We start from the raw sequence: 26,047 nt of genomic DNA, 5'->3' as shown, positions 1-26,047 counted from the left end.
TCTTTGAAAGGCCATGGAAATTGCAGGCAGAGGAGAATCCTTAGTGAGCAGAGGAAGACAAATGTTGCACCTATCTTCAAAACAGGCCAAAAAAACAATCTAGGGAACTACAGACTGACTGCTCACCCTTGGGAAAACCTTGGCGTGAGTCCTCTTGGTAGCCATGTCTGAGCATATGAGAGTAAAGAAAGTGACTGGGAAAAGTCAGCACGGGTTTATCGGGGTAAATCATGCCTGAGCAATCTAAGTATCTTCTGTGATAGAATGAATGGATTTGTGGACAAGGGGAGAGCAGGAGAAGTCATTTACCTTGACTTTAGCAAGCCATTCAACATTGTCTCACGCAATACTCTTACATCCAAAATAGGATACTAAAGTCTAGATGGATGGACAGCTAGGTGGGTGAAAAGCTAGTTAGTTGATTGGTCTGAAAAGGTAGTAGATGGGTCATACTTTAGTGAGATGTCAGTAACAAGTGGAGTACCGCAGGGGTCTATCCTGGGACCTGTCCTATTCAACATCTTGGTCAATGAGCTGAAGCGGGCAACAAAGTATTCTTTCATCAAGTTTGCAGACAGCACTAAAGTGAGGGGACCGCTTCATATGCTCGAGGGCAGAGCTGCCATCCAGGGAGACCTAGACAGGCTGGAGAAATGGGCCAAATCTTATGAATCTTATGGGAATCTTATGAAATTCAACGAGGCCAGGTGCAAGGTGCTGCGCATGGGAAGGCAGAGCTCCCTGCAGCGAGGCAGGCTGGATATGCCTGGAGAGAGCAGCTGTGCTGGGAGAGCCCCGGGGGTGTATGCAGACGGAGAGCTGAGCCCAAGCTCGCAGGTGCCCTGGCAGCAAAGAGGGCCAGCAGCACCCTGGGGTGTATGAACAGGAGCACAGCCAGGAGGTTGGGGGAAGTGATCATCCCCCTTCACTCGGCACTCGTTAGACTGCATCTACAGTACCGTGTGCAGTTTTGATCCTCCCAGCGCACAAGAAACGTGAACTGAAGTGCATTTAGTGGAGGACCATGGACTGGGGCACTCGCCGTGTGAGAAGAGGTTGAAGGAGCAGGGCTGATTCAGTTTACAGCAGAGATGGCTGCGGGGGGACCTCGCTGCAGCCACAGCACTGCGGGGAGCTCGGCAAGAAAGTGGAGCCAGTGCTCCTCCCTCCAGCAGTGTGTGGAGGGAGGGCAAGAGACAAGGGCAGAAGTTGAAACAAAAGAGGTTCAGACTGGGTATACAGAAACACATTTCCCAGTGAGGACAATCCACTGCCTAGTGGATCCGATTGTCCAGAGAGGTTGTGCAGTCCCCATCCTAGGAGGTTTTCAAGACAAGACTGAATAAAGCCCTGAGTAACTTGGTTTAATCTTGTAGCTAACCCTACTTTGAGCAGAGTCTGGACTACAGACCTCCTGAGATCACTTCCAGCCTGATCCTGTGGTCCTGAAGCACCTCGCAGATCAAGAAAACTAGGACAGATTTTACCAGCTGCTCTGTTGCATCTGCTCTATACCTAAAATTCTAGGAGAGATGGGACAAAAAGAGATTAACAGCCTTAGCTAAATATTAGAACCCTAAGATGTTATCTTTCAGTGTTTTAAACTTGTCCTCAGAATAATTTTCATCTGGGGAGGGAAAAGAAGAAAGAGCACACTAATGACCTTTATTTTTGAAAGAGGTGAGTAAAAAGTTATTAAACTGCCGTCTCTTTGCACAGCCAGACAGGGAAATATTTGCAGAGACTACGAGGTGGGCTTTGGGTAGGGAATGGTTTGGATTCATAAAAGTGGAAAAGCGTTTAGCTAAATATTTATCTTGCATGCAGCTTGGACTGGTCAAGTGAAAACAAAAGGTCTGTATATGACATTTGCAGCTATCTTCAGGTAATACTAAACATAGGCAGGAGTTTACCTTTGGGGAGAGAGGCCTTGACACTGACATAACATTACTTCTAGAAATTACTTCTGATTCCCATGACATATCTAATACAAGTGTTTTGCATTAACAGAATATAGGTGCAAGGCTGAGCTATGTGACCATAGTCATTTATACAGCTTTACAGTATACTTTCTAACAGCACTTTATAACAGTTAGTGAGAATTTCTGAATTAACCAGGAAAAGCATTAACTCTTCAACTGGGGGGTGCCACCAAAAATCAAAAAATCAGTTTTGCCATAGTTTAAGAACATCAGATTATCTAAATACTGAATGCTTGAGTTCCTTTTCATTTTTTTTCTCTGTTTGAACTATATAAAGGTCACAAGGGTACTCTGAGAGTCAGAGTTTCTAAAGAAAATGGATTTGCATTGTCAATAGCTGTGAGATAATTATAAGACATACATTACTGCAGAGCTTCACAAATTTTAAGGCATTTATCCACAAAACACACTGTCACAAGTATACTTATACTCCTTTATCAGTAGAAACCTGAGTCAGCAGGGCCGAAGACTTCATCTTAAATGGAGTGTAGATGAGATTTTTATTAAGCTGTTTCGTGGGACTAAGAGAAAATCCATTCAAATCCTTTAGGCCACCAAGTACTGTTATAAAATTGTCTATACGCTGGATATCTGCGGGAAAGTACAGATAATGTCGGCTTGCTAAATCAACATTATAAGTCAGCATTAAAACCTCAGGTAGTACTATAACCCCTCTGACTATCTAAAGTTTTAAATGATTTAAATGCTTTCTCAAAGTTGTGGACAAGCTGAGTATGGCCAACTAGGCAACAGCTCAGGACATCCTTACAGAGGAGGATTCAAAAGATCAAAAGATCTCTGTTTGGATCACACTGTCTCTTTATGCCATGCAGTTGCTGTAGATTGTTGATCAAGGGAAGCATCTTATTGTTGGAGCCTGAACCTGCTTCATATAGATCCTCACTGGTTCTGGAATTTCTCTCAAGCTCAGTGACTGCTTACGTGTGCATCTCATGCTGTTTGCTCGGCATTAAATATGGGATACTCCAGGACTCAGCTGCCCACACAGAAGAGTCTAATGCAGTGTGCCCTAGTACCATCTGAGACAGCCATACAGCCTATCAGATTTGACATAGGACCTGAAGGCCTCTCCAGAATTGGATTCTCCTTTTCAAAGTGGGAAATAATTCTGATGTTCTGAAGTGAATTTTTCAGGATAAACTCATTGACTATCATGGATCTTTGCATTTTAAGAATGAAAGCTTTCCCAGACTGAGCAGATGCAATAGACCTGTTGGCTCTTATTCAAAAACTAGAGCCTTCATCTTGATTAAGATGAGGTTTTCAACAGGATTTTCAATATGAACTTTTAACCATTGCACCACGTATTTTATCTGCCCCTTTAGACACTTTAATGTCTTTTAAAATCATCCCTAATGATATCTTTGCCAAAAGACACTTAAGAAAGATTGAGCTATGAAGATTGCCAGCAGATTCAGACAGGACAGATAGAATTAGATTCAACCCGTCTCATGGAAAATATTCAAGAGCCATGTAATATAAGATACACTTCTAAGCTCTCACAGGCAGTAGACAGAAGCTCTCACCACAGTCAGTGAACGGAAGCAGACACCTCTAGAGAGCAATTAATCTCATCCTAAAGAGGTGTGCCGGGTAGGTATGTTAATTCACTTCTCTGGAAGGGCCTGTTTTCCCTGATGACTTTAGGAGGATTCTAGTTATCTTGTACATACCCTAACAGTGATACTCAGTTTAAAACAGCTAAGTGTAACTGTCCACATTTAAGTGTCAAAAGACCGACTAGAGTCCAGTTCAGCCACCACATAGACACCTGCCCAGTGTCATGTGAAATGCCCTGTGGCATCCTAAATATCTGCACAAGGTTGGCAAATAAATGCTGCAGGACCTACAGAGGACCCCTGCCCCTTGGATCAGCAGATGGAGGCCAGGATTTATACCTTACAGCGATGGATATGGCAAAGGGTACCTGCATTTTGGCAACTCGGCTAAGCCTGCTGACTACAACAGGAGCATAGGCAGCTGGTGCTCTTGTAGACCCTGGCCTCTGAATGCCAGATTTTAATCCTATCTTCAGCTCAGACTGGATTCCAGCCCATATTTTTAGATGGCTAAATTACATGAGGGGTGCAGTTCAGTTGCCTAAAGAAAGGGTCTAGTGCCATTTTAGGCACTGCGGGTTGCTTTGTGTGGCTTCTACTTGCCACCGATAATTCAATCCAAATGAAACTGGGGAATCTCAAATGACACTAAGACCCCTATGTTCATCACATCCCTTCCGATATGACTACTAGATCTATTGAGTTTTCAGTGTAGGCTGAGAGCCAGGATATTTGAAGGATTTGTTGTTAAAAGCTGCAAGGAATGGAGGTGGAGAAGGGAAAGGGATGAAAGGAAGAAATGATGCTCTCAGAGGTTTTTATAGGTTTTGAGTAAGCATCCAGGTTTCTCAATGTTTATTTGCAGCAGACATCCAAAGCTACTTAGATACACCCTTCTACTTGCAAGTCCTGTTGTTGGCAATTCTTATATAACTCTTTGACTTTCAGGGTGACTGTTAACTACTGGATAGCTCTAATAGTGTGAATAGAATATAGTTATTATACATTAAATTTTTAGTAGTAATGGTCTGCTGCTCGCAGTTTTGGAAAAGACAATAATTTTTTGACTTATATACTGAATTGTCAAGTAAATTCAGTTTATTGATAGTTGTGTAGCAATATTGGTAGCAATCGAAAGAAAGAGGAATGAAACAATCCTTTTCAGCAGAATAATGTTTAACAAATTATGCCTGAGATAGGTCTGTTTGATTCCTCTTCGTGATATTCCTTTGTGGATGTGCTGTATCTGCACTAGTTGATCAACTGGCAGCAAATCTAATTACACAATGCTTACAATGCCTAATTTACCTTTGCTTTCAGCTAATTGGTCAATTAACTTGATTTGAGGAATAATCAGTTTACAGTGCTGAACACACAAATGGAATTTGGCAAAGGGAGGACAAAAATACTGAGCAAATGGTGATACACAGATTTATTCGTAACACTTTTTCTGAAAAAAACATCGCAGTGATGCCTACTAGGTTTAAATCTTGAATTACTAAATATCAAGCCAAGTGCTTGATCTATTAAAAAGTAATGTCCTCAACGCATGAAAAGAACTGCTGCTTGCCACGTATTAGTTAAGTGATGCAAAAACTGCTATAGGTCAAGCTTAATCAGGTAAGTATGCCAAAGCAATGTCATTTTTTCATTTCAGGAACAGCCTGAAGTAATGCAGAGTGCAGTTCACCTAGCATTTTTTGCACTGCAAACTGAACATGTGGAAGATCTGGAAGTAGCTAATCTTTGCTGAATACAAGATTATTAACAGAACTGGTTATCCAGTTTTTGACTGCACACAGAACACGCTCAGAGTTACTACCAAGGGGTGCTATTAGACAAATTCCTACTATGACCATCAGCCAGAGATCAATTTTCTACATTTTACAGATTTTAGCTCTGAATAAATACAGAGCAATTGAACATTTTTTCTTCTGTCTGTGATACAGTTTCCCTCTGCCCTGCTCCTTGCAGAATTAGGAGCAGTAATTGCAACCTTTTAGGGTCAAACACCATTGTACGTTGCTGAAAGCTTCCCACTGTCTAAAAAAAATTAATTAAGGAATTTTTTTATGGTTGATTGTCATCATATTTATAGTCTGCTTTAGGGGCTGGCTAGTTATTGTATACAACATTATCATTATTGTCATTATTATATTTGATAATTTAAGAAATTAGTCATTTCAAACTGACTTTGCAATCAGGTTTTGCATAGACATTTTTTCATGCTCCACCCGCCAGGTAATAACTTTGTAGAACTGCAGATCTACAAAATACAGAAACTGTCTATTGAGATAATCTTTTGAAGATATGCTGATATTAATGCTGTGTGTATTTCCACAAAGTTTCTAGTGCTGCTTTAAGATGATTACAGGTTTCAGGGAATGGATAGAAAAAGCTTTTCCTCCTCTGGAGAGTATTCATGCAATCCAGACCAGAAACATGACTAAAGAGTAGAGGCAGCCTGTCTTCCCCTGACAATGTATATTACATGCCATCGTTAGTGGCTGAAGAGATAAACTGTTCTGTTTTGGCAGCTCTGAAGTTCCTACAGTCTGACTGGCAAAAGAAAAGCAATCTGTCCTATGTTACGTTAGAAGTGCATAGTATTTTAGAAACCGTGTTTGGACAGACAAACAGCAGAAGTATATAGCTGCTGCTCTGTTTCAATCATATCAGTAATTTGAGACAATTATACCATGAGCTGTGTACCATTAATTGTGTTATCTGCTGCAATAAAATTTGATTAACAAACTGCACTCAAATTACCAGCCTTTGCTGCAGGTTTTCTGCTGTTTACTTAAATGTTACTTTTTTTTTTTTTTAATTTGGGAATGGTTTGAAAATTTCATTCTGTTAACAAACCACTTGAACTTCAAGAGTCTGCCTCACTAATGCTTGACTGAACCCTTTTTAAGTCAATGGGGTCTTTTTAATCCTTTCAGTGAGGACTAGATTAGATTAGATCACGTGTTAGGGTATAGGCTTTAGTATCTTCTTCTTAGTCTTAATGTTTTTGTAGCACAAGTATATATCAGTATTAATTTCTATGAATTCAGTAATATAAATGAACCTTCATACAAGACCTTCCATGTAGGACAGAATTCAGTGTTTTCCTGTCAACTTCTTCCTGAAAAGCAGCTACTGTTCTCCCAAGAAGGACCTTTTGCGCCTGACAGAAGTGGTGGTATGTTATTCCGTTCTCTAACATTCAAAGATAAAAAGAGGACAGTGCCCTTTGGCAGCCTTTCCAATGCAAACACAGTTACTAAGACCTCTTTGGTTTGTACAAATAATGAAGATAGTAAGACATAAGTGTAGATATTCAATTATATTTAGTCAAAATTCCCATCTTTTTCCTACAGATGTTCACAACATTGCTGTCCTCTATAAAATGATGTCAGTTTTTACCTTTTACAGAACTATTGGGCTAGGTGGTGCCAGTCAGGGTACTCAGTATTATTCAGAAATATACAGAATAAAAAGGCAATCGTCACTTCTAGGCAATACAAATAAATTGAAATGAAAAAACACTAGCCAGCAAAACCGGAAGCAGTCTCAACACACCCGACCCCTGCCTATTGAGGACTTTGGGATTCTTTAAGATAGGGTGTGCTATAAGGTATACTTTCCTATTATTTTCTTCAAAAATAAATAATAATGATAACACATGAAAAAAAGAAAATTAAAAGTAAAATAAAAGGCATGATGAAGTGACTATAAAAAGTCAGTAAGATACAGAACATTTATGCTATCAAGTATTAGATCAAATATTTTATCCATGGTAGGAGCATTGCTCACGGGCTGCATCTACGTCAGCATTTTGCTTTGCAGCAGTGGTGCAGTTTTGAGGTAGACCTTCCAGCCATCCTGACTAATTGTGCACCAGTTCAGTTCACAGAGTAGCTTTGCTGCACACAAGCAGAATTCCATTTTTTGGGACACTATAAGGGAAGATTCACTTCATGTAATCACCAAAGGGAAACTACATGGGAAGATTCACTCCAGCTGCTTTCCCATCCCTAATGGAGATATGGAAGTCTAAACCATTGAGCACGTTTGATCTAGGGGATGTCACTAAATCTACTTTGAAACAGCACCACCTTCTTAAACTCTGTGTAAGCCAGGTGCAAGGGCCTCAGTTGCACCTGTGCTTCTACTGTGCTGAAATGCTTGCTAAGGTAGGCCTATGAAATATCTTTATTCTACAGTGACCCTTCTTTCTGAGTTGTGAGACATCTTTCAGAATTTGATATTTCTTCCACAGGAAATAAAGAACTGCAATAAACTATAGGAAAATGAATTTAATGAACACAAAACAAACTTTGAGTTTTGATTCCAAGAAATAGGTGAAATTTCAAGCTACAGCTTGAACAGCATGTACAGCTGAAATGGGCTTATATTCTACTCAAACTCTCATGCCTCTTATTGCTGTACATTTGTGCAAAGTATTTTAGCTACAGCAGGAGCAGAAAAGCCTGCTGCAAAACTAGCAGTAAGGCCACGGTACTAGGAAAGAGGTTCTGCATTCTCCACTCATTTGTCTACAGTGAAATGCATCTGAAGTATGAGCACCCTCCAAAGAGAAAATAAAAATGGATAAGAGTCAGAGTCCCATAAAATTGGACTGTGTCATGAGTAGATCAGCACTGTGACAAATACTGGATCCAACAATCGTGTAATTATTAGAACCATAATTTTAGTGAACAGATATAGATGCTTCAGTTTGGAACCTGCTACCACTGCTTTGCCTCATTGTTATTATTACTGCTTTTTTTCATGTCTCTGTGTGAGACAAGTGCAGCAGAAATTCTGCTGCTCCAAGCCTAATTTTAAACTGTAAGGTAAAGTTTATCTATATTAAAAGATGCACCTGTTTGATTTGCATTGTTTGAAAAGATAACTCAAACAAATGCAGAGCCTGTATGGACACCTGTAGTTAAATTTCAGACAAGTTCATACTGACAAATTTAAACAAGTAACTGAGCTAGTGGACCTTCATATGTATGATGTAGCTACTAGGTTAAGAATATCCCTAAGAGTGTCTGAAGTCATGGCACACAGACAAGCCTTTGTTCAGATTGACTCAACTCTGAATGCAGATAAGGACTTGAAATTATGTTTTAATAGCTTTTCTATGTCTCTGGTGCATTTTGCCCCTTCTGACAGACCTACCATTTACTACGCTTATTGAAGAACGGCCGGATTGTGTATATCAGCATCAAACAGAATCCACGAGCATGATTTCTAGCTCCTGCCAGAAACTAAGCTGCACCTAGCCTGCACATGGGGTAAAGATGTGCCATACTTTGCACTCCCCACAGCGGGATTTGCCACTTTCTTGAACATGGCTGTGTTATGGCTACTCGATGCTGGGCCCTTGTTAGTTGACCTGCAGACTCAGCTTAGCCCTTCTCAAAGGAGCCTGCCTTTAAGTTGTCCTGCTCTGTCATTTTGTCTTTCTCTACATCAACTGCCAAAGTCAGTCTCCTGACCAGAAGCCTAATAATGCTCTGTAAAACTTTCTCTGTAAACTCTGGGAATTGCCATAAATGAGCCTCTGGAGTCTGCCTATTAAAAAGCAGGAAAGGAGAGAAGAACTCAGATGCACATTTTCTATTCCTCCAGAAGAAGCATTTGGGAAAAATTCAGTGAGAGGTTTTTCTTTGCCTTCCAGACATAACGCTTGTGAGAAGGGAGTGATACAGCTTATTTAGATAATATCCAGAAGTTCAAAGTTTAACAAAGCCATCTTTGGCTACAAACAGAACTTGAAAACTCAAATCTCTCATTATCTGATTTGCTGTAAGCCAATTGGTTGCAGTTAAAATAAGTTTTCCATTACTTCTTCATCCAATACCATTGCCAGAGCCACTTGCTAATCTAATTGACAACAGTATAATGACTAACATAATCATCACATCTCACTCACCACGTTTCAGCAGTTCAATTTTTATCTCGTGGTTCCCTTTCCTTTTTCCCCTTGGGCTTATCTACTTTTTGACATTGGAACAACCATGGCCTTCAATTTTTCCTGACGAGACAATCTTCGATATTCATCAAGGTACAACAGTATGTTATATCTTTCAGTTCACCAGCGTTATTCCTTATTCTGGCTGCTGAAAGCAAACTTTTTAATGATCCAGTTCTTACTAGCTCATAATATATAGTCAGTCACTTCAGCAAAGCAATGATATTTTTGCCAAGCTTAAAGTATCCCAGTACAGATATCATTTAGCACATACACTTTAAGATGCCATGGAAAAGTAATGAAGTGTACACTTCACAGCTGGAATTGTCTTAGCTCTCTAAAAAGTAATAGGTGAGTACAAAATGCTTTAGGCATTATTTTGAAAGGAGTTTAGCGCCTTTAAGAGTCTGGCTATATGTATGGCTGTTATTGTCATTTGATATTGGCATTAGGTAACATCAAGAAACCAAAACCAGGGGTGGTATTGAAAGAAGTAGTCACAATGTCTAGGTTGTACCAATTTTAGATTAGGGAGCATTCTATTTCCATTTAGGTCAAGAAGCCTAACAAAGAAAGAAAATGTAATCTGGACTGTAATCAGTCGGATCAGTTAACATGCGAAGCTGCAAATGTAAAGAAGAAATTCCTAGTTAAACTCAGTATTCCTTATCCTGTTTCCTACAGGCTTGGGCTACAATTTGACTTTTATTTTCCTGCATATTTCTATGCATTTTGGGAGGAAAGTCTCCTAAGTCTGATGTAGCACCATTATGTATTTAGCTCAGCTTACTTTTTCCATGTAAAACATTAGATTATAAGAAAAACATAAGATCACTGCAATGTTTCAGACAAAGATGTCAGTTATGCGCACGTAACTATCCCCTCTATCTCCTTCACTCTCTGATGTTGAAAATGAGTCTGTATCATAGCAGGTTTCATTTCAGATAATAAGGGAAGTTAATAATTAGATGGTGTTCCTGGATTCACTGAATCCAACCTTTGTTAAGCAGCAGTTTCCTGTATATTAATAGATTGGAAATTATTCAGGAAATTGCTTGAAAATGACAGAGTCACTGAACATTATTTTAATGTCAAATGACTCGATTCTGTTAGAGTCATCCAGAACGCAGAGGTCAATGTGGCACTCTCCCATGACAGCTGGCATGCCTCAGGAGCTGAGGAGAGCCAACTCCGTTCTGAAATAACTTGGAACGTGGAAGGACAAAATGGAGCACAGCAAGAAAATCTGCTGCTTGCAGAGATATCCCTCCATTTCTTTCAAATAGCTTTAATAGTATCATGTTAGCATATCTTAAAGGTTCTTTCAAATTCTATCCAGGCTCAAGGGTGGTAGAGGAGTGTTCTGACTGCTGGCAGAAAGGATTCGTCTCTTTCATATCTGGAAAACCAGGCTTTTCTGCATCAGTATTCATAATGCATGGTGTTCGTGTCCTTCCATAAAGTGAGAATAAAAAAAAAAAAGATGGGTAGCTATCCAAATACCCTATTGAGTGACACTAATAATATCAAAAGTTCTCGGCATGATGCCTAGTCCCACAGATTTCTATAAAGTGCAGCTTACATTTCAAATTTATTTATTCATTGTAGCTGAAGATCCACTTTGTCAACTTCAATATTAGTTTTAATTGTACTATATTAATTAACCACTAATTAACTCTAAAGAACTAGGAAATGGAGCAGCCTGATTTACCAACATGTGGATTTTATCTTCTGAAATACCTAAACCACTCTGTGTTCACTGTAACTACGTTACAATGAAAAATTGCATAAATAAGAATTTAAACAACGAAATCGTAGACATACTTAACAGTTCAAATAGTATAAATCATATTTGAAACCACTTCTCCTAAACTGGAAGAAAAATAACAGGCTTGTATTAAACAAGAAGCGTATGTTTATTGAGTAATGTTTGACAAGGTAAAAACTATTCTGCTTTATTCATATAAGCTTGTTAAAAATGTCTTTCAAAAGTTTTGACTTTACATTGATGATTTCAGAGAAAGTTTTCTTAAACAGCATATTTTTCTGATATACCTGGCCATGCAGTTTTGAATATGTGACTAGTTTAGCCTAGATCATTCAGTGTGGTTGCCAAACTGGTGATATCTTAACAGTTTTCATCACTTCACCTGATCACTTTCGACAGTATAGCTTCAGCTGAAATATTGGTACAAAGACATTATCATTGGCCTGAAACATAAACAGAGAGAATCCCATGTAATTATGTAATACAAAGTAATTTACTTATGGAACTGGACCGTCATCCTAAAGCTAAGACACAGATCCTAAATCCTGGTAATGTAGAAGAGATTATGTGATTGTTGCCCAGGCTGGTTGCTTTGGTCACAAATGGAAGAATTTTGTTGCTCTAACGTCTTTTATTAGCCTTAAGTTTGCCTTCAAAACAGGAAGTAAATGGGAATGCAGTTGCCCCTTATATGAAATATTCAAAAGCTGTTTAGCTTTGTCTAAAATTCAGCCGAGCTTTGGAGACTGATTTTCAATGCTCTGTAATTAAATAAAATGTTTTTGTTGCAATGTATTATAACTATGGGATACCATAGTACATTTACATACTATTGTTTTACGTATTATTTATAACATACTCTGGTAATCAATTTGAATTCTGCATTTTTCTTTGCTCTCCTCCCAGTTATTTTGCATGTTTAAAAATAAGCAGCGTGTATACATTTCAAAACAGCTGCTGAACTTATGAAGACCAGGGCTACTACAATTGTATCATCTGTTCATTCCAAGCAGATACTGTACTCAGTGTAAAAGGAAAACAGATTAAGTTACTGGAACGTATACAAAAGATGTATTATACCCAGCATTTGTACCAGTATGAAAAATACACTGGGCTCTATATTTGCAGTTGGCGGAAACTAACATGATTGATGGGAATTTATCTGCTTTATACAATTTCTTTGTAACACAACTTTGGAAGTTCAGTTTGCTTGGGTTTCTTAAGTAACTTGATTTCTTAAGTTTTAAATAGTGCTTTTTGCACCAACTGCTACTGCTGAATTCTCATGGACTTGCCCAGTCCTAACCAGCCTGAAGCAAGATGTCTAAAAGCCAAAAGGATCCTGGGCAGGGGGATCTGAATAAGTCACTCACTGCAGGATCCCTCAGGCAGGCGTCTTATGTTGAAGCTTACCCAGGTGGAAGACTGAGCAGAGCAAAAAAAAGGAGGAAGACCTCAATTAATTTCTGCATCTGAGCTGAGCATTAAGCCAGTATGAGCAAATCACATATAAAAATATCTACCTATTAATTTTTTTACTCCATATACAACCTATTTAAGGTGTTACATTTGTGAATGAGTTGTGTTGTATGCTTTCCATGACTTGTTCTTTTTTTCCTTTTTCTTTTTTCAGCTGGGGGATTTGGAAGAAAACTGTCTGTATGTGGTAATCAGAGAAAAAACACTGCTACTTCAATTCCTTGGGAGCTACAACATTTTAAGTCATTGAGGCATTCACAAGGCAGAATTTACATGACAAACAGGATTTGGTCTTTCAATGTCAAGATAAAAATATACATTATATAAAAAACAGTATAATAAAATAGGTCTTGTATAAAAGACTAATTACTGGCCTAGGACGGTATAGTTGAAGATATGATGTAGATTAAAATTCTTATTAAAAGTCGATGCTGACAGTTCATGGTCAGAATGTGTGTGTTTGTATCAAATCTCAGATATGTGAGCTCTATACCTTTTGCATCAATGGGAAATATCGACCAAAGCTGAAAATGCAGATGGAAAACAAAAAAGAAAAACAGAGAGATATCAAATTCATGGTCATAGCGATCCCTTCCAGCTGTACATGCTGTATCCTTTGATATTGTATCTTAAATAGTCCAGTATTTATAGTGCTCTGAGAAAATAAAATCCTAGTACCTTCATACCACAGTAACTCCAGAGGAGTTTAGATTGAACTCTTTCTCATGGAAAATTGCACTTAGGATCTGAGGACTCCTGACTCTCTTTTCCTGGGAAAACTTCCATTTCCCTCTTTGCAACTTATCTTCTTTACTCCTCTATTTCTAATGCTTCCCCCCTAATCATGGCATTTAGTGTTAAACTGTTTCCTTTGAGGTTTTACACTAAGATTAAAAGATTCTATAAAGCACAATTGATATGAAAATTCCTATAATGCAAATCTGTATCAGAGCTTTCTTTCAGTGAAGATATCTTTCATTCAAAATTCTCTTGACACCTGATTAGAAGCTCTACAAGGGGGATTGATACTACAGCAGCAAGAATATTATGAAAACATGAGAATTCCCACTGCTGCAGTTCCAATAATGTGATTTCTGCCTCCTTTGTTGCAGATGAGAACAATCACACCATATAGAAACCATAATCTGTAGGTTTAAAGTATATCAATAATCACGTGACCTTACATGCTTTAATGCTGTTTAATAATGTAGTTATGTTCAGCTTGCTGATCAAACATTCTTTTAAATGCCCATTACTCTGTGTAGGATTAAAAATGAGTACAACCTTTCAGCAATGCAGGTCCAGATGTGTTGGGTATGATTAGCCAATATAAACCACCCGAGCTTGATAGCTCCCGGCAATACGGCAAAATGCCTTTTTAGAAGCAGCTAATTGCAGTATGCAGGACATATCTTGCAATACTTACAAATGTTCTAACTGTACAATGTCACTGGCATCAGCTGATAGAGCAAGTGAAAACTTTCACTATCTATTTCATTGTACCATCGCTTTTCCATTAAAAATTATGTTTTTTCCTACACTAACAGAAGCAATTGGCATCATCTAGGCATTAAAGCTGATATAATTGTCAGCTAATTAACCAATATCTGGGCAAAAAAATAATCCTTTTTGACCTTTTGTGTAAATGAAAGATGAAAAATTTTCCTCTTGAGAAAAAATTTTAAAAATAATTCCAAACTCTAAGGAACATACTTCGGGTCTCTTGCCATAGGTGAGCTGAGAGGAAAGAGGTTGTTAAGTCACAGGAAAGTGATTCTTTGAGGTCATCTGCTAGATCCTCCAGGACAAACAGATTGCGCCTCTGCTGCTAAATGAACAGTAGCCAGGGGAAGAATTTGAGCATCGGATTGCTTGCAGGCCATACCGCTTACTTCTTTCATTATTCTGTAGTATGTTTTTCTTCAAGATGTATTTATGTGCCAAAGAATTCAGACTCTGTCAGTTTATTTGCTTTGTAAGGAAGAGCTGAACAAACTCTAAACCTGTACTCTGTAAAAAAAACCTTATGTAAAATTTTCAAATTCTCTGGTGCACTCTCTCAAATGCTAGACCCACGATAAAGCTCATATGCCTGGTTGTGGTGTATCAAAACAGATTGTTACAGCTTCATGGGCAATAATAGAGGCATATGCAGCATTATATGCCAGCTGTTTAAAAACAGAAGTTAATATTTTTGTGATTACAAGGAACAATTGATAAATCAAATCATTTTATAGTGCAAGGATGATACATTTCAGAAAACTAATTGTTCTGTCTTTACTTACCTTTACACCTTTAGGTCAATTTGACCTTTACGTAATTATAAATAAATATATAAATCCTGAATTATAACCTTAGTTACTGCTAAGAACTATGAAAACCAAGGTATTCTTTCCTCAGTGATTGCATCAATATATTCCTCTGAAGGAAATTTTATCATTGTCAGCTATTCACAGAATATTAAACATTAAAATACTTCTAATTTGAATAAATCCTAATGACCTACAATACTACAGAGAGAACAGCTGGATAGAAAGAAAATTTAATTAGCCCTAAACTGATTTGCTGTTTGATATTTCAAATATTTCATATCAGTATGGCTTTCCTGTGACATTTTTCTGCAACGTGACTTTCATGCTTGAGACAACAGGAAGGAGAATTTTGAGTTTCCAATTCTAGTTCTCTTTCTACTCCGATCTCAATCACCATCTGAATACTTTGCAGATTGGAGAAAAAAATAAACGTGGCATCTTCTAAACTTTACATTATCTTTCTTCCACTGGAACAGTCGTCATTTTTGAACTTTTAGGGGTTTGAATGAGCACAAAAAAGAGACAAAGGTCACAGGCAGAATCATGGTAGTCTTTGTGAAGACAATTTCGTAACAAAATATGTATTTGGCTGCTCTGGCTGCTACTGAAATAGATATCAGGATCCCTAAACTGGGATCCAGGCTGTCATTACCACGTTGCAGATGGGCTACTCAGCATTTATGCTTCAAGGTAAGAATTAGCATAGGGTGCTCCAAAACCCAGCCTTTTAAGAGTGTTTTAATGTAGGTAAAACCGGGAAGTTTTGCATGAGGTGGAAGGCTGACAGGTTTCCTTCCGAGATTTTACATCAAAAGAAAAAATGCTTCTCACTCTTACCCTTCCCAAAACCTTAGAGACCAAAAAGCAATACCTACAGCCTAATAAAGGGAAGATGAAAAGCTTTTCCACATGACTATCCTAGCTGAGATCTCCTTTCCACTACATGCAGTCACAGAGGGAATGAGTGGGCCCTTTATTTGTTCTCTTGTACTGTGCTTTTCATGATAGAATCCCGTCTTCAAAGAACATGATAAGAAAATGTACAGATATAATAAAACCAATTAAAAAGAAAAATGCATGTATAGTTTTAGCATATTTTATTGTTCTCAAATCAGCAACTTCTCATGCAGAAAATATTATCAGTTTTGAAAGAAAAGATTGAGGGAAGAGGATCATGAATTGATTTTAAATGGTTCCAAGAACAAAAGGTACTGGCTGGATTTTTCTGTAAAGCTTGCTCTGAATCAGACTTGGTCTAAAAATAAGAAAGATCTAGCTGAATGCAAAACACATACTTTGTTCATGAGATGAATCTCAAAATGAAATACAATAAAATTATCAGCTAGTAATGAAATAAAGAAAAGAAATATAGATCTGTGCCTGCTGTTCAGATTGCCAGAAATTTAATCATGACTGGGTTAAGTGAAACAAATACATCACATTCCTCCAGAGGACTGTGTATAAATAGTTGAACGAATGGCATTTGGAGTGTTCTAGTATACTTTTTCCTAGCTGAAAGTAGTGTAACATATATTTAAAATGATGCTATAAGTGCTAAGTGCAATTTGTGAACTAGCTCAGTTTTTCTGATTATGGCTATAGATAACATACCTCTTTGGCTTGCAAGTGAAAGAGGAAGAAGCAGAAGTAGTGTTTAACAAAGTTTCAGTCCTCCACAGGGTTCCAGATGCATTTGAACCCTCCCATTAACATCACTGAGGGTTTATCTTCAGGTATGAATAGCAGGATTGGGCCTTTAAGGTGTGTATGCTAATAATATGTTACTACTAACGCATCGGCAAATTAAAACAACCATTAGGAACCCAGGTCCACCCACGCTTTTCATAGTATTGCACTATAGCTGTTTATTTCATCAAAGGTCTGATGTTCAGAAATACTGAACATCCATAATTTTGGCCGGAGGGTATTGCTGCCTCAGAAAATCCAGAAGTGGAACTCAGCCACTGCTTGTCTGCAGTATCACGCAGTGATGTGTTACAGCTGCAGGTAAGCTGGTCTTTACATGCTTTGTTCCTCTCAGGAGCATCCTCTAAGGGACAGGCACAACTCAGTCTCTTTGTTGTAGGTGACACTGTCTGATCACACCAGGAGAGGATAGGATCTGTATGCTACTTGCTCTACTTCCTACCTCTCCTTCCAGCACTGTAACACAATAACAGTTGTGTAACAACAACAGAAATACCCATTAAATCCACTAGTATTTGATTTAAGCGACTCAAAAACAGTTCTTGCAAAGCAAAAACATTATTTGTTATGTCACCCATAAGATCTGTAGTGCACAAGGCAAAGGGATTAAAACAGCAACTGGCTTCATACTCCATCCATACTCCTAAATCTTTCCCAGCTGGTTTCTGTAAGCTTTTTGCCTCCCATACCTTCCTTCCTGTCTTTGCAAATCTTACTGCAAACTGCTGCAGCCTTTCACTTCCTCCTACTATCTCTGTCAGCTGTTTAAAATCCACTCACTCTCTGTTCTCCCTACCTCAGCATCTTTAGGGTTTTAAAATTTGTTTTGATCCTAAATTTAGGGATGGAAAGCTTGGATGCCTGCTTGGACGCAAGTCTCTCTGCTCCCGGGAGACTTGGAGCTGCAGCTCCCCTCTCGGGCCAGCAGCAGCTCACCCTTGTCCTCTCAAGGACCAGGGGGCTGTAGCTGTTGTGTTTCCTACTGTTTTTGTGCTAACAGCTTCCTCTGATATAGCTCTGTACATTCAGACAGGTTAATAGCTAGGCATTTTGAAGTTTATATGATATTTATAGGAAGCAAAGCAGATATCTTCCTCATTCTGCCAAAGATATAATAAAGCCGATAACAGATAAATGAATAAAGGTTACTTGAGCTTCCAGCCTCTGGCATAGCTTACTCAGATTTTTACCCAAGTGGAAGGAAAAAGCTGAATACATTCATTTTGAAAAGAGGGTTCATTCAGTTTATATGGACTTCCGTTTTTCTGAAGTGCTCATGTTCTTCAGAAAGCACACTTCTATACCATTCTGTAAGCAAATAAAATAAAGACTCTTGACCTCCCACTGTTCTTCGGATGTGAAAGGGAAATGAAATCACACCTCCTCATTTTTTTGTAATTCAGATTCTTCCCATGAGGGCAGAGCTTGAGGAGAAAAGAACCTGCATACTCTGCTCTCTCCTGCCAATGTGACATGTAAATGAAAGAAGCTCTTTCACTAAAAGCCCACTGAGCATCCATGAAGTTGTGTACCTTGTTTTCTTGTTTTTTAGAAGTTTTAAAAAATTTTCGTTGTTTAACTCCCAAATTTTCTCAACAATCCTACTAAGGAGGAGCAAGGAATGAAGTAAAATAAAGTACTGAAAATAGTCTTACTTCAGTGATTTTTATTCTTTAGCAGGAGAGGTCTGCTGCTCTGATTACTACAACTAAACTGTAGTCCAAACCTTAGAGTACTAGCATGAGCTTCTGTGTTAGATGTCAAATCTCAACTGTTGAAGAAGCTTGTAAAAAAGTTACTTGTATGAATAATGCTTTTATCTGTTAAAATGTGAAATAAGATATTGAATGATGATCTTTCTTGGGTTGTTGAGTTTGTGATTAGATTACCTGGAAATATATTGATCCTGGTTCTCCAGGACCTTTCAAAGATGATGGAGAGTGGCCTAGCAAATGTATAAATGTATAAAGCTTCCTAGAAAAAGCTTCATGTTGTGGCGTAGCTGAAGTTCTTGTTCACTGCTTGCAAAGACAAAAACTGTGAGTCCAAAAAGACCAAATGAAAAGGAAATATTTAAAATTTCACTATATAAAAACATAGATAAATGTAGCTCAATGAAACAGTTCATGACTTTCTACTTCATGTAGTGTTAAACGTACACTTCTTCAAGCAAATTCCAAATTGGTGGCTTTGACATTGGTTTTTCCGCTAGACTTACGTGATGAGACAAATGATCTGTGAACTGCACAGCAGAGAGACTATGACTTCCCATACATCTCCATATCATTGTATAGCCTCCCTTTCCTGTATAATCTCCATATCCCAGCATGGCAAGCCCCTACCAGTATGACAAGGAAGGGATTAAGAAAGAGCAAACCTGCAGCAAAAGCCTTCAGGAAGACTTTGAGAAATTCAAAATGAATTGTAGGAGGAAGTACTAAATGGGGTAAGCTGATGCTTACTCTTGTGAGGCTTTGGTGATCCAGTGTGTGCAATCCTTCTTTCCAGGGTGCACATCTGGCCTCTCCATCTCTTAGAAATGAAAACAAACCAAAGAAAGAGGCAGCTTGTTTTAGGGGAAGCTTCTTAAAGAGATACAGGAATAACTTTTAAATCTTTATTCTTTCGTCTTTGTTTTTTTTTTTTCTTCCTTTGGGAAAAGAGAAAATCCCTAAAACTGACCTCTGGATTTGAATGTATTTTATTTTTTATTACGTTACTCTAACCACTATAGTAATTAATGTGCCATCTCTGATGTGCGTAGAGGATATGAACTCAGAAGAGAAGCTGAAATGTAATTGCTTGCAAATATGCCGTCTGTACTGAAGAGCAGAGATATCACAGCTGCTTCCCTAACTCTCCTTTTGTGCATTTTCACAATAAGCTGACTAAAGGACATGAGGTAAATGCAGGATGTAAACTGCAGCTCATTTTGATGAGACACTGGGACTGCAATTTATTATGAAATGTCAGCTGGTAACAGAGATCAGTTGCTGGTAAAGAATGGTCATCCAAGTTCTAATTCTACCTTCAACCTCACTAAGTGACTTAACACCTATGAGCACTAAGTACAGGTTGATCAGCTGTAGTAAATCCCTTTAACAACAGCAGGATTCATCTCTAAAGATAAAGCATCACGTTCTCAGGTTTTGTAAAGTATGTTTTATCATCTACCCCATTTTATACAGGAGGAATTATCTTCCTTAAGGCCAGGATGTTCAAATATGTGTGCTGAAAGCCAGTTAACATTTAACTGGCAGCAGTTACTGGTAGGCACTGACAATTCTCATCTTGTGTTGACTACAGTTAGATGAAAAGGGTCTGTTACGAAACAAAAAAGTTGGAAGACTAAAGCCGAGAGGTTAATGAGAAGATCCATAGTTTGATAGAAATTGCGTTCTTATTTCTCATGAAGCTGTAGACCACCTGTTCCCAAATGTACTTTGCTCAGATACCACTGTTAGAGAAAGTGAGGACACTAGCAGTCACTCAAAACTCTGTGCTTAGCTGCCTGCATGTGCTGTAGATGTGTCTCCAGACTCCTTTCCTCCCAGACTTTAATTTTGCAGAGCTCTCTGGAGCAGCTTGAGTTGCACCAGGCTCAGATTTGTTACATAATGAAGTAGTCTGCAGGATCAAGCTGATCCTTTCTTCCCAGTATCTTAATTTCTCTAGAACCCTTTCTACATGTTACTATCTCCACTTAAAAGTATTTCCAGTCCCACACACTGCAGCTTCCTGAGACACTTGAAACTCATTAGCTAGCTGTTTACTCTTTTCAAATCACTAACAATATTTCATTAACAGAATAAACAGATGTTTATTCTATTCTGTTATTCTGTTATTCACCATGACTAAAAGGGTGAATATCTTTACAATCTGTCGTTGAACCTGGAACTCAGCTCAGGACTGCAGACATGCAGATCAAAATGCACCCAACCAGATAATGTTTTAAAATACACACACACACACACACACACACACACACACACACACACACACACACACACACACACACACACAAATAAATATATTTATAATATACATGTGCTGATTTATAGATGACTTTGTAAATGAAAGAATGAATTTGATTTGATAGTCTTCAGACCCTTTTGTTACTTCAAATACTACAACAGTGAATGATTCTATGAAACATCTTTTCCTTCCTCTACCTTCTTGTCTCTATAGCCAGCATTCAAACTGTACTTTAGCACCATTTCTGCAGCTCAGGGGAGCAAAAGGTGAGAAGGAGAGGGGAGCTAGGACTCCCTTACTTTCATTCTGTCTCGACACTGGGACTTGTGATTCGCAGAGCAGCGCAAAACCTCTTTTCCCGCCAAAATTGGCTGGACCTTTGGGTGGGCCTGGCTCTGCTTTCCCTGGACCTGGCTCCCTCCTACCTCTGCAGGTCTTCCCTCTGTTTGAATCCTTCTCCCCTAGGGAGGAGGCAAGAGAAAAAACAGAGGGCTTTAGATCCTCTGTTTTAAAGAAGAAGGAAGGTTACTGGCTATTCAGACTGGGCCGGAGATCAGTAGAACATGAGGGTGGGTGCTGGGCCATGATACTTCCTTTTTGTCATAACGCATGCTCTCACAACTGCCGCAGACTTTTTGCTAAACCTCTTTAGCTAATTAGTTTTTATTTATGTATCCCCTCACTGTTACTGTGCAAAGCCCTAGAATAAGAACCTAGATCATGATTTTAGGACCTAAGCACATGTTTTCCTGAAACAGTGGATTTTAATATATGTAAAGAATTTCCTCAGACAGGGGTGACCGCAGACATAACCTTGAATGCTTTTCTGAATTAGAGACCACACACCTATGATTGAGTTTATTTTTTAAAAAACGACAAAGATATCAAGCTCTATCATACAAGTTAAACTAACATAATTCATTTATTTTTTGCAATAAAATTTGAACTATGCAGTATTAGTAATGGGATAGCTTTCAAGCCATTCTCTTGCAGAAGATAGGAGGTAAGTGTATTACTCCAGCTTGACAGGAAGAATTATAAGAACCAGTTTGGACTGAAGACCAACAGTAGGAAAGGGATGATCTTAGTAAAGGTGTCATGTTTCTTTCGAGGCTGGTAGGCTAATATTAGTGAGCATATATTGGTCAAAATATCCTTGCCAGCTCACATTTCTACTGATCTTAGTTTGTGCACATAATCTTTCTGCTAGGTGTCATCAGTAGCAAAGGCCACAATTACTCAGTGAGAGTTCACTGATGAGGACTAAGAAACATTGACAGCTCCCCTACATGCTTTCAGTAAAAACACCTTCCCATCTGCCAATACGGAGTTGCTGCATTGCACTTTTTTAGAAGATAGGTAGACAAAACCTGTATAGAGCAAAACACCATACCAGCGTCTTGAAATCTGAGAAACTTAGACCTCAAGAGAACATCCCTTCCTACCCTGTGCACTGAAGCAGCACCATATCTCTGCATGAATGATAAATCACACACTACCTCATGATAACTTGGCAGCAGTAACTGTTCCCCCAGTCACTAATTCAGAGTGTGTCTTTACCCCCCACCACTTCTTCCTCTTTATTCTTCCTGCCTGACTCTGCTATCTGTGGTAAGACAGCTGGAAAATCCGTGGACAACATGGGTTGGCCTCAAGTCTATGCGAAGGGACTGTTTTTGTCTTGCCTGTGACTCACCTCTTCTAGCCCTTAGAGATTTTAGGTTTCCAGCAGAATTCATTCAGCTTTGTTACCATCCTCCATATATTCAGTAACTAGTTGTTTGAGCAATCTCCTCACAGCACAGGGTCCTAAGGGAAACAGAGTCAGCAGTTTGCAAGATCCTTGGGCAGAAGGTTTGATACCAGAGGCTGACTTCTAGCTCTCAGGGAAATAACCATTTTACCAAATCTGAATGTATGTTTCCTTTTGGTGACTTTTCAAGCATAAGCAGAACATCTCTGGGTAATCAGCTCTTGTACACAAGTTATTCCTTCCCTCAGTCACCAAGAAACGGGAGCAGAGGAAGCGTCTTCTGCAAAAGGCCAGGGAAAGAGCATACCAAATCAGGATGGGTGGAGACACTTCAGTACTTCTCTACACAAAGCCTAAGTATGTGGGCTCTGTATAGGAGACATATAGGATATTTAGAAAGGTGATATTCTTTGAACCCACTGATATGATCCTGGAAAATAAATCTCTAGGCCTATTGAAGAGCTTGCAGAACATGAAGCAACTTCTGTGCACAGAGCACAAGGAATATTAATTCTATCCATAACTTGCATGCTAATCCCAGCCCAAACCTTTATTGTTTCCTGTATAGTGCCTGCACAGAAGTTACCGTGGTTTACATCTCTTTACCGAGCAAATAAATACAGATGCAGGTGAAACTTTATGCAGGGCACTGTCAGGTGTGGTGAAGCTAAGTACAGGAAACTGAAAATAGAGTTTGAGAAAAGTCAATTATATTTATTTCTTGTGTACACCAGTTAGCTTACCTGATTTTTTTTTCTGTCGTCAACCTGCTGCTTTCCAACCCATTCCTCAAGTTTCACTTCGTAATTTTTGCTCTTTGTAGTCTATTTCCAAGAATGAAATAGTAGTTTTGTAAGACAGATGTAATGGTGAAATATGGAATGGGGCAAAAGGAGACCCTGCTTGAACAGGGAGGTTGGACTAGATGATCTCCAGAGGTCCCTTCCAACCTAAACGATTCTGTGATTCTGTGATTCTGTGAAAACAGGCTGTCAGCAAGTAACTTCTCAGAAACACCAGGGAAAAAAAAATCTAGGAAATATACCTACTCACATAGTAGACATGATGTAGAAACTGGATGAAATTAGCAACTGAAAAGGAAAATCAAAATCAGTATTATAGCCAATTTAATTTTTTTGTTCAAGGGTTTTGGGTTTTCTTTATGGAATTGCCGATTTTTACTGTGACTTGGGAGCTTTCCTGAAGAGTTACAGCCTTCTAATTTTTCTTCAAATATTTTCAGGGTTTCATTTTTCAGTGTTTCAAACCCCTCCCCCCCTAAATGTTTAAAAGAAAACTAAAGGAGAGGGGAAGAAAAGGAATAATTTCAATTTTAAAAAAGAAAAAAAAAACAGTAGGTTCGAGAACATGTCTTAAGGAAAGAGTATAGAGGAGTATAGAGAAAACGGCACTATACCATAAGGGTGTGCTTGGGCAGTGCATTACCACAGTGCCTTCCTACAGAGCACAGAGAAATTTTAGACATTGATGCTATAGACAGGGGGCCTGTGTTTGCGTGAGGCTGTGCTGGCTACAGCTGTTATACAGGTATTTCGACCACCCAGTGTGTCCTACCATGCATGGCACACTGTCTCTGGCAACTAGTTCACTTCCCTCTGTGCAGCCCAGCCTCTCTGGAGTCATAATTAAGTCCAGTACTTTACTAAATCAGTAAAGTATACGACATAATGCGTGTGACAATGCAGACTGGCATGGATATGTAACCTGACTTGAAAACCACACAAAGAAATAAAGGCAAAATAGAAGAAAAAGAAAAATAGCTTCTTACTCTTAAGAAAAGTCTAATTCTATTCATCTTTGACAAACACTTCCATTTATGTTTCTATTGTAGTGTCTCAATCTGCTGCTCCAAGTAAATTTCTTAACACTATATATAGAAAATTGGCCTAAAAGGGAACCAGAAAAAGTTCTTCTCTTTTCCAGCTTCACTGCAGTATTTTTCCTCACACATCTCTTTCACCAAAGATATCCTTCTTTCTAAATGTCTGAGTTCACTGACTGTAATTTAAATATCTCCAATCCTCATTAGTTTGCAGTTAGGAAATTAGGCCAGATCCGCGTTCCTACTAATGTAAAAAATTTGCCTTCAGGAAAATCAAAAGAATTTTAATAACATTTCTTTACGTAAATAAAGCAGTCATAAAGTTCTTTCTTCCTGTTCTATTTTCATTGTGCTGGTTAAGGAGTGGGAATATACCCTTGTAATTGAGCATGATTTATATAATATGCTAATTCATAAGCAGTGGCTCATCATCAGTAATGTGAACTTTGAGAACTCTGCAAAGAGTGCAATGAGGACAGGGGTTTTTTGTAGGCTTCCAGTGCACTCCAAAAAGAGCAGTGTTTCACGTGTGCTTGCAGAGATGCTGTACTATCTCAGCAACGCGAGGCTAGCTTTCTGGCCTATGCAGACAGGAATAGTTGTAGTTGTGATGGTTTTATTGAATTCACTTAATTTGCAGTTCTAAGACTTATCTATAGTTGCTCATAATGTTTTTATATATTCTTTTCTTCTTGTACATGTGGAGAAGAAGAAAGAAACATTTCATCTCTGACGAAAGCTACACTTATACCCAAGCTGAACCTGGGAAGGAAGGACAGCTATTTGATCAGGACTCAGCAATTAAAGTTCAGTTCTCAGCAGGCTACAGAACTGGTGAGGGGCTGGAAGCCTCAACTCTCCGTTTGTTAAAAATTGTGGGTATCATTGGTTCTTTTCTTAAGCTTTTTCCTCATTGGGGGCCATGAAGGTAATAGAGGTAAGTTAGAAATTTTCGAAAGAAACCCTTTCCTGGGGAAGCAGTTCTAATAATGAATGTCTAAGAAATAACTCACCTTCAACTAATTTCCACAAAAAACATAGGTTTATAGAAACTTACCTGCCTTGTGGGCTGCTAGTGAGACAGGCCTCTCAAGAGCCATTGCAGTGGGTAAAGCCTTGATATGTGGACTATTTAGCATTAGGGGTCCAGGGCTTTCTGGCTCCCTTCTGTGAAGCTGGTGGTCAGATCTGTGTCTGGTTCCTTCTCCATGGTGGGATTGGAGGGATTTCCTGGCTTGAACAGTTCTTTGGGACCAGGCATATCTTGGGAAGACACTAGAGAGAGAGTCAGTGGTGAGGTATCTTAGAAATGGGATAATTAGTTATTTGATTTTGTTTTTGGGAAAACAAGTGGACATACTTTCTGAAACAAAACACTTCTTTGGGAGTTTTTTTCCATAAGAAGGTTAAAAATTCTAGGTTTTGCTCTAGCTTTTATGTACATGTACACACAGACACACATAGACACACAGTCCTATAGACACGTAAACACGCCTACACACACACACACACACACACACATTTTTCTGGAAAGGCCACAACCAGTGTTGCTCATCATACTATATATTTATACACACACATGCACACACACACACACACAGTTTATCGATATACGTTGTATAATATATTTATATGTTATATAATTGTATAATATAATATATATACATTGTATAATAT

This window comes from Struthio camelus, chromosome 3 (assembly GCF_040807025.1).
Source record: "Struthio camelus isolate bStrCam1 chromosome 3, bStrCam1.hap1, whole genome shotgun sequence".
Classification (NCBI taxonomy): Eukaryota; Metazoa; Chordata; class Aves; order Struthioniformes; family Struthionidae; genus Struthio; species Struthio camelus.
This window is presented reverse-complemented; position numbering follows the sequence as displayed.